This window comes from Idiotropiscis lumnitzeri, unplaced genomic scaffold (genome assembly GCF_059441095.1).
Source record: "Idiotropiscis lumnitzeri isolate Australia: NSW breed Sydney's pygmy pipehorse unplaced genomic scaffold, RoL_Ilum_1.0 HiC_scaffold_241, whole genome shotgun sequence".
In the NCBI taxonomy this organism is placed as follows: domain Eukaryota; kingdom Metazoa; phylum Chordata; class Actinopteri; order Syngnathiformes; family Syngnathidae; genus Idiotropiscis; species Idiotropiscis lumnitzeri.
Genome location: NW_028283779.1, coordinates 165,001 through 175,000, shown reverse-complemented (window position 1 = coordinate 175,000; position 10,000 = coordinate 165,001). Strand labels below are relative to the sequence as shown.

The 10,000-nt window shown below is 61.1% G+C and overlaps 1 non-coding gene across 1 annotated transcript in view; it reads right to left on the bottom strand.

Moving 5' to 3' along the window:
- Window positions 1-277, bottom strand: part of LOC148314747 (18S ribosomal RNA) — a 1,933-nt gene extending 1,656 nt beyond the window's left edge. The window contains exon 1 of the ribosomal RNA XR_015841553.1: window positions 1-277. This exon is cut by the window's left edge and continues 1,656 nt beyond it. This is a non-coding gene — a ribosomal RNA (18S ribosomal RNA).
- Window positions 278-10,000: the final 9,723 nt, after the last annotated feature.

Below are 10,000 nucleotides of genomic sequence, written 5' to 3'. Positions count from 1 at the left end.
TGAAAGCCGGCGGGCCCGCTGCACCGCGGCAAACCGAACCCGCGTGGGTTTTGGGTCTGATAAATGCGCGCGTCCCCGCGGAGACGGGTCGGCGCTCGTTTGCATGTATTAGCTCTAGAATTGCCACAGTTATCCAAGTAACGGTGGAGCGATCAAAGGAACCATAACTGATTTAATGAGCCATTCGCAGTTTCACTGTATCGGAACCGTGTGTACTTAGACTTGCATGGCTTAATCTTTGAGACAAGCATATGCTACTGGCAGGATCAACCAGGTAGCCCTCGCGTCCGGCGGTCTGTGTTTCTTGCATTGGAACCGGAGCTGAGCGGGGAGCCGGGCGCGGGGACCGGGCGGCGCCCGCGGGAGACGGCCTCCCGCGGGGTTACCCCCGGCGGCACCCCAGCCTCCCTCGTTTCTTTCATATTTATTTCGGACGTGGGCTACCGAAATTTCCGTTACGATTCAGCCCCCGTGCGCGGTGAGGAAGTCGGCTGGGCCTCGGTATGTACTCGGTCCGTAGAGGCCGCGTTACCGCGTGGCGGTCAGTCGCGGGAGGGAGCCGGAGCCGCCCGCACGCCCGCGACCGCAACACGCACTCGGAGGCGGCGTCTTCTGACAGACGCCGGTAGGGTTTGAGAAACATGCTTTTTCGGAAAGGACCGCTCGGCTGATGCGGGCCTGGGCTCCCGCGCCCCTCTCGTGGCGGGGCGGCGCGGGGTACCCGCGAGCGCGGCGGAACTCCCGTGTAGGACATCTCTGGGCCCGTGTGGCCAACGGGCACGCGACAGGGTCGTCTCGGTCTCGCGACGAAAGCGGTTTCGCGCTGGTTGGTGCGCTAGAGGTCGATCCGCAGGCCGAAGGAACCGTCCACCCGAACACCCCGGCGCGAGGCCGGGGCCGGCAGGGGCCCTCCGATGGCGGGTCATGCTTGCCAATCGGTCAGTGGTTGGTGTGGTGCAGTATATGTCAGGGTGTGGGTGCGAGATGGGCCGGGAGGACCGCTCCTCCAGCGTCGGACCCGAGTCATAGGAAGTGCCGTTTTGTCACAACCCCAGGGGTGGGGGGGTAACGGTAGGGAAGTGCCGGCCAACGCGCAGAGGTCGACCCGCAGGCCGAAGGAACCGTCCACCCGAACACCCCGGCGCGAGGCCGGGGCCGGCAGGGGCCCTCCGATGGCGGGTCATGATTGCCAATCGGTCAGTGGTTATGTGTGCTGCGGTGATGCGGTGCCGGCCAACGCTCAGAGGTCGACCCGCAGGCCGAAGGAACCGTCCACCCGAACACCCCGGCGCGAGGCCGGGGCCGGCAGGGGCCCTCCGATGGCGGGTCATGATTGCCAATCGGTCAGTGGTTATGTGTGTGCTGCGGTGCCGGCCAACGCTCAGAGGTCGACCCGCAGGCCGAAGGAACCGTCCACCCGAACACCCCGGCGCGAGGCCGGGGCCGGCAGGGGCCCTCCGATGGCGGGTCATGATTGCCAATCGGTCAGTGGTTGTGTGTGCTGCGGTGCCGGCCAACGCTCAGAGGTCGACCCGCAGGCCGAAGGAACCGTCCACCCGAACACCCCGGCGCGAGGCCGGGGCCGGCAGGGGCCCTCCGATGGCGGGTCATGATTTCCAATCGGTCAGTGGTTGTGTGTGTTGCGGTGGGGCCGGGAGGACCGCTCCTCCTGCGTCGGACCCGGGTCATGGGAAGTGCCGTGTGGCGGTGGTGGGGCCGGGAGGACCGCTCCTCCTGCGTCGGACCCGAGTCATGGGAAGTGCCGTGTGGCGGGGCCGGGAGGACCGCTCCTCCTGCGTCGGACCCGAGTCATAGGAAGTGCCGTGTGGCGGGGCCGGGAGGACCGCTCCTCCTGCGTCGGACCCGAGTCATAGGAAGTGCCGTGTGGCGGGGCCGGGAGGACCGCTCCTCCTGCGTCGGACCCGAGTCATAGGAAGTGCCGTGTGGCGGGGCCGGGAGGACCGCTCCTCCTGCGTCGGACCCGAGTCATAGGAAGTGCCGTGTTGCGCTGGTGGGGCCGTGCCCGCCAACAGCCTTCAGTGGTCGGATACCACGTTTGCAAGCTCCCCGCTGGAATGGGGACTTAGAAGAAATGAGGGGAAAATTCCCCCGGAGCTCCGTGCCTGAGGGCGGGCTGTGAGCCGCGCCGCGTCCGCCAACAGCCTTCCATGGTCGGACACCATTGTTCGCAAGTTGCCCGCTGGAATGGGCACATAGAAGAAATTTCGAGGATAACATCCACCAGAGCGCCAGGGCGGCCGTTATTGCAGTATGCGTCCGCCTGGCAGCTCTCTTCCGCGGGAACCATTGGGCAATTTCTTTCACGGAGGTGGACATAGAAGAATTTTTGTTTCTAAAAACGTGGTTCCTAAAAATGTGCCCCAGGTGTTTTGGAAAACCCGGGTAAACCTGGGAAGTAGGCAAATGACCCTCTGACTAGGGGTAAAAACGTTTGCCTACTGCAGCGCCCCTAATGCAATTCGGCGGAACTGCAACGCCCCTGGTCGCCTAAACGCTACCCCTGGTCGCCTAAACCTCACCCCTGGTCGCCTAAACCTCACCCCTGGTCGCCTAAAAGTCACCCCTGGTCGCCTAAATTGTCAACCCCTGGTCACCTAAATTGTCAACCCCTGGTCGCCTAAAGGGGACTTAGAAGAAATGAGGGGGCAAATTCCCCCGGAGCTCCGTGCCTGAGGGCGGGCTGTGAGCCGCGCCGCGTCCGCCAACAGCCTTCAGTGGTCGGATACAATGTATGAAAGTTCCCCGCTGGAAAGGGGACTTAGAAGAAATGAGGCAAATTTCCCCGGAGCTCCGTGCCTGAGGGCGGGCTGTGAGCCGCGCCGCGCCCGCCAACAGCCTTCAGTGGTCGGATACAATGTTTGAAAGTTCCCCGCTGGAAAGGGGACTTAGAAGAAATGAGGCAAATTTCCCCGGAGCTCCGTGCCTGAGGGCGGGCTGTGAGCCGCGCCGCGCCCGCCAACAGCCTTCAGTGGTCGGATACAATGTTTGAAAGGTCCCCGCTGGAAAGGGGACTTAGAAGAAATGAGCCAAATTTCCCCGGAGCTCCGTGCCTGAGGGCGGGCTGTGAGCCGCGCCGCGTCCGCCAACAGCCTTCAGTGGTCGGATACAATGTTTCAAAGTTCCCCGCTGGAAAGGGGACTTAGAAGAAATTTGTAAAAATTCACCCGGAGCTCCGTGCCTGAGGGCCGGCTATGAGCCGCGCCGTGCCCGCCAACAGCCTTCCACGGTCGGATACAATGTTTCAAAGTTCCCCGCTGGAAAGGGGACTTAGAAGGAATTTGTCAAATTCACCCGGAGCTCCGTGCCTGAGGGCCGGCTATGAGCCGCGCCGTGCCCGCCAACAGCCTTCCACGGTCGGATACAATGTTTCAAAGTTCCCCGCTGGAAAGGGGACTTAGAAGGAATTTGTCAAATTCACCCGGAGCTCCGTGCCTGAGGGCCGGCTATGAGCCGCGCCGTGCCCGCCAACAGCCTTCCACGGTCGGATACAATGTTTGAAAGTTCCCCGCTGGAAAGGGGACTTAGAAGAAATGAGGGGGAAATTCCCCCGGAGCTCCGTGCCTGAGGGCGGGCTGTGAGCCGCGCCGCGTCCGCCAACAGCCTTCCACGGTCGGATACAATGTTTCAAAGTTCCCCGCTGGAAAGGGGACTTAGAAGAAATTTGTAAAATTCACCCGGAGCTCCGTGCCCGAGGGCCGGCTATGAGCCGCGCCGCGCCCGCCAACAGCCTTCCTTTGGTCGGATACAATGTTTCAAAGTTCCCCGCTGGAAAGGGGACTTAGAAGAAATTTGTAAAATTCACCCGGAGCTCCGTGCCCGAGGGCCGGCTATGAGCCCCGCCGTGCCCGCCAACAGCCTTCCACGGTCGGATACAATGTTTCAAAGTTCCCCGCTGGAAAGGGGACTTAGAAGAAATTTGTAAAAATTCACCCGGAGCTCCGTGCCCGAGGGCCGGCTATGAGCCCCGCCGTGCCCGCCAACAGCCTTCCACGGTCGGATACAATGTTTCAAAGTTCCCCGCTGGAAAGGGGACTTAGAAGAAATTTGTAAAAATTCACCCGGAGCTCCGTGCCCGAGGGCCGGCTATGAGCCGCGCCGCGCCCGCCAACAGCCTTCCACGGTCGGATACAATGTTTCAAAGTTCCCCGCTGGAAAGGGGACTTAGAAGAAATTTGTGAAAATTCACCCGGAGCTCCGTGCCCGAGGGCCGGCTATGAGCCGCGCCGTGCCCGCCAACAGCCTTCCACGGTCGGATACAATGTTTCAAAGTTCCCCGCTGGAAAGGGGACTTAGAAGAAATTTGTAAAAATTCATCCGGAGCTCCGTGCCCGAGGGCCGGCTATGAGCCGCGCCGTGCCCGCCAACAGCCTTCCACGGTCGGATACAATGTTTCAAAGTTCCCCGCTGGAAAGGGGACTTAGAAGAAATTTGTGAAAATTCACCCGGAGCTCCGTGCCCGAGGGCCGGCTATGAGCCGCGCCGTGCCCGCCAACAGCCTTCCACGGTCGGATACAATGTTTCAAAGTTCCCCGCTGGAAAGGGGACTTAGAAGAAATTTGTAAAAATTCACCCGGAGCTCCGTGCCCGAGGGCCGGCTATGAGCCGCGCCGTGCCCGCCAACAGCCTTCCACGGTCGGATACAATGTTTCAAAGTTCCCCGCTGGAAAGGGGACTTAGAAGAAATTTGTGAAAATTCACCCGGAGCTCCGTGCCCGAGGGCCGGCTATGAGCCGCGCCGTGCCCGCCAACAGCCTTCCACGGTCGGATACAATGTTTCAAAGTTCCCCGCTGGAAAGGGGACTTAGAAGAAATTTGTGAAAATTCACCCGGAGCTCCGTGCCTGAGGGCCGGCTATGAGCCGCGCCGCGCCCGCCAACAGCCTTCAGTGGTCGGATACAATGTTTGAAAGTTCCCCGCTGGAAAGGGGACTTAGAAGAATTGAGTAAAATTCACCCGGAGCTCCGTGCCCGAGGGCCGGCTATGAGCCGCGCCGCGCCCGCCAACAGCCTTCCTTTGGTCGGATACAATGTTTCAAAGTTCCCCGCTGGAAAGGGGACTTAGAAGAAATTTGTGAAAATTCACCCGGAGCTCCGTGCCTGAGGGCCGGCTATGAGCCGCGCCGTGCCCGCCAACAGCCTTCCACGGTCGGATACAATGTTTCAAAGTTCCCCGCTGGAAAGGGGACTTAGAAGAAATTTGTGAAAATTCACCCGGAGCTCCGTGCCCGAGGGCCGGCTATGAGCCGCGCCGTGCCCGCCAACAGCCTTCCACGGTCGGATACAATGTTTCAAAGTTCCCCGCTGGAAAGGGGACTTAGAAGAAATTTGTAAAAATTCACCCGGAGCTCCGTGCCCGAGGGCCGGCTATGAGCCGCGCCGTGCCCGCCAACAGCCTTCCACGGTCGGATACAATGTTTCAAAGTTCCCCGCTGGAAAGGGGACTTAGAAGAAATTTGTAAAATTCACCCGGAGCTCCGTGCCCGAGGGCCGGCTATGAGCCGCGCCGTGCCCGCCAACAGCCTTCCACGGTCGGATACAATGTTTCAAAGTTCCCCGCTGGAAAGGGGACTTAGAAGAAATTTGTGAAAATTCACCCGGAGCTCCGTGCCTGAGGGCCGGCTATGAGCCGCGCCGTGCCCGCCAACAGCCTTCCACGGTCGGATACAATGTTTCAAAGTTCCCCGCTGGAAAGGGGACTTAGAAGAAATTAGGCAACTTTCCCCGGAGCTCCATGCCTGAGTGCGGGCTGTTTGCCGCGCCGTGCCCGCCAACAGCCTTCAGTGGTCGGATACAATGTTTCAAAGTTCCCCGCTGGAAAGGGGACTTAGAAGAAATTATGAATATTTTTGTTTCTAAAAACGTGATCCCTGAAAATGTGCCCCAGGTGTTTTGGAAAACCCGGGTAAACCTGGGAAGTAGGCAAATGACCCTCTGACTAGGGGGGAAGAACGTTTGCCTACTGCAGCGCCCCTAATGCAATTCGGCGGAACTGCAACGCCCCTGGTCGCCTAAACGCTACCCCTGGTCGCCTAAAAGCTACCCCTGGTCGCCTAAAAGCTACCCCTGGTCGCCTAAACGCTACCCCTGGTCGCCTAAACGCTACCCCTGGTCGCCTAAACGCTACCCCTGGTCACCTAAACGCTACCCCTGGTCGCCTAAACGCTTCCCCTGGTCACCTAAACGCTACCCCTGGTCGCCTAAACGCTACCCCTGGTCGCCTAACTGACCCCTCGTGTGTGGGGATCAACGTTTGCCTACTAGGGCGTCCTCCGGCGGCCTCTCGGCAGTACTGCAGGCCCATTTTAGCCGAGCCCATTGAAATGAATGGGGGAATTTTATACGTTTTTGCCTTTTTTCCCCCCCCCTCGTTCTTTTTGTATTTATTCATTTATTTCAACTTTTACCGACTCAACCGCCCTCCGGCGTGCCCTCGGCGGTCCCGCAAGCCCAATTCGGCCGAGCCCATTGAAATGAATGGGGGAATTTTATACGTTTTTGCCTTTTTTTTCCCCCCCTCGTTCTTTTTGTATTTATTCATTTATTTCAACTTTTACCGACTCAACCGCCCTCCGGCGTGCCCTCGGCGGTCCCGCAAGCCCAATTCGGCCGAGCCCATTGAAATGAATGGGGGAATTTTATACGTTTTTGCCTTTTTTTCCCCCCTCGTTCTTTTTGTATTTATTCATTTATTTCAACTTTTACCGACTCAACCGCCCTCCGGCGTGCCCTCGGCGGTCCCGCAAGCCCAATTCGGCCGAGCCCATTGAAATGAATGGGGGAATTTTATACGTTTTTGCCTTTTTTTTCCCCCCTCGTCCTTTTTGTATTTATTTACTTATTTCAACCTTTACCGACTTAGGGGCCGCTTTGCACCGCCTGTGCCCGGGGAAGGTGCTCATATTCGGGCCAAGTGTGACACACGCCCGCCCTCCTCCTCCGGAGCTTCCATTAGGGTAGACTTAGGGGCCGCTTGGCACCGCCTGTGCCCGGGGAAGGTGCTCATATTCGGCTTCACTGTCAGGCAGCATGCACTCCTCCTCCGGAGCTTCCATTTGGGCAAACTTAGGGGCCGCTTGGCACCGCCCGTGCCCGGGGAAGGTGCTCCTATTCGGGCCAAGTGTGACACACGCCCGCACTCCTCCTCCGGAGCTTCCATTTGGGCAAACTTAGGGGCCGCTTGGCACCGCCTGTGCCCGGGGAAGGTGCTCATATTCGGCTTCACTGTCACACAGCATGCACTCCTCCTCCGGAGCTTCCATAAGGGCAAACTTAGGGGCCGCTTGGCACCGCCTGTGCCCGGGGAAGGTGCTCATATTCGGCTTCACTGTCACACAGCATGCACTCCTCCTCCGGAGCTTCCATAAGGGCAAACTTAGGGGCCGCTTGGCACCGTCTGTGCCCGGGGAAGGTGCTCATATTCGGGCCAAGTGTGACACACGCCCGCACTCCTCCTCCGGAGCTTCCATGAGGGTAGACTTAGGGGCCGCTTGGCACCGCCTGTGCCCGGGGAAGGTGCTCATAGTCGGCTTCACTGTCAGGCAGCATGCACTCCTCCTCCGGAGCTTCCATTTGGGCAAACTTAGGGGCCGCTTGGCACCGTCTGTGCCCGGGGAAGGTGCTCATATTCGGGCCAAGTGTGACACACGCCCGCACTCCTCCTCCGGAGCTTCCATTTGGGCAAACTTAGGGGCCGCTTGGCACCGCCTGTGCCCGGGGAAGGTGCTCATATTCGGGCCAAGTGTGACACACGCCCGCACTCCTCCTCCGGAGCTTCCATTTGGGCAAACTTAGGGGCCGCTTGGCACCGCCTGTGCCCGGGGAAGGTGCTCATATTCGGGCCAAGTGTGACACACGCCCGCACTCCTCCTCCGGAGCTTCCATAAGGGTAGACTTAGGGGCCGCTTGGCACCGTCTGTGCCCGGGGAAGGTGCTCCTATTCGGCTTCACTGTCACACAGCATGCACTCCTCCTCCGGAGCTTCCATAAGGGCAAACTTAGGGGCCGCTTGGCACCGTCTGTGCCCGGGGAAGGTGCTCCTATTCGGCTTCACTGTCAGGCAGCATGCACTCCTCCTCCGGAGCTTCCATAAGGGTAGACTTAGGGGCCGCTTGGCACGGCCTGTGCCCGGGGAAGGTCCTCATATTCGGGCCAAGTGTGACACACGCCCGCCCTCCTCCTCCGGAGTTTCCATGAGGGTAAACTTAGGGGCCGCTTGGCACCGCCTGTGCCCGGGGAAGGTGCTCCTATTCGGGCCAAGTGTGACACACGCCCGCACTCCTCCTCCGGAGCTTCCATTTGGGCAAACTTAGGGGCCGCTTGGCACCGCCTGTGCCCGGGGAAGGTGCTCCTCTCCGGGCTAAGTGTGACACACGCCCGCACTCCTCCTCCGGAGCTTCCATAAGGGCAAACTTAGGGGCCGCTTGGCACCGCCTGTGCCCGGGGAAGGTGCTCCTCTCCGGGCTAAGTGTGACACACGCCCGCCCTCCTCCTCCGGAGCTTCCATGAGGGTAGACTTAGGGGCCGCTTGGCACCTCCCGTGCCCGGGGAAGGTGCTCCTATTCGGGCTAAGTGTGACAGACGCCGGCCTATTACCCCCGGAGCGATGGAGCTGGGGGCGCTCGCTCCCCGCCCGTGCCCGGGGAAGGTGCTCCTCTCCGGGCTAAGTGTGGCAGACGCCGGCCTATTACCCCCGGAGCGATGGAGCTGGGGGGCGCTCGCTCCCCGCCCGTGCCCGGGGAAGGTGCTCCTCTCCGGCCTAAGTGTGGCAGACGCCGGCCTATTACCCCCGGAGCGATGGAGCTGGGGGGCGCTCGCTCCCGGCCCGTGCCCGGGGAAGGTGCTCCTCTCCGGGCTAAGTGTGGCAGACGCCGGCCTATTACCCCCGGAGCGATGGAGCTGGGGGTGGGCGCTCGCTCCCTGCCTGTGCCCGGGGAAGGTGCTCCTCTCCAGCCCCAGGTCGCCTAACCCCCTTACCCCTGGTCACCTAAACCCCTTACCCCTGGTCGCCTAAACGTCTCACCCCTGGTCGCCTAAACCCCTTACCCCTGGTCACCTAAACCCCTTACCCCTGGTCGCCTAAGTGGCCCACCCCTGGTCACCTAAACGTCCCACCCCTGGTCACCTAAACGTCCCACCCCTGGTCGCCTAAACCCCTTACCCCTGGTCACCTAAACGGCCCACCCCTGGTCGCCTAAACCTGCCGCCCCTGGTCACCTAAGTGGCCCACCCCTGGTCGCCTAAGTGGCCCACCCCTGGTCGCCTAAGTGGCCCACCCCTGGTCGCCTAAGTGGCCCACCCCTGGTCGCCTAAGTGGCCCACCCCTGGTCACCTAAACGTCCAACCCCTGGTCGCACTTAGTGCAATTCGGCCCACCTCGCGTCCGGGAGGAGGCCATCCTCTTCGGCCTGACTTTCACGGACGCCGGCCTGTCTCCTCCGGAGCCTCCACGCGGTTGAACTTAGGGGCCACTCGGCCCACCTCGCGTCCGGGGGAAGGCCGTCCTCTTCGGCCTGACTTTCACGGACGCCGGCCTGTCTCCTCCGGAGCCTCCACGCGGTTGAACTTAGGGGCCACTCGGCCCACCTCGCGTCCGGGGGGAGGCCATCCTCTTCGGCCTGACTTTCACGGATGCCGGCCTGTCTCCTCCGGAGCCTCCACGCGGTTGAACTTAGGGGCCACTCGGCCCACCTCGCGTCCGGGGGAAGGCCGTCCTCTTCGGCCTGACTTTCACCAACGCCGGCCCCCAGTCTCCTGTTGGACTTAGTGCAAATTCTTACTCACGCCCTTACCCCTGGTCACCTAACCAGGGGCAGGTCCCCCGCACCTCGCGTCCGGGAGAAGGCCGTCCTCTTCGGCCTGACTTTCACGAACGCCGGGCCGTCCCCGACGGAGCATCCACGCGGTTGAACTTGAGGGCCACTCGGCCCAACTTGTGTCCGGGAGAAGGCCGTCCTCTTCGGCCTGACTTTCACGAACGCCGG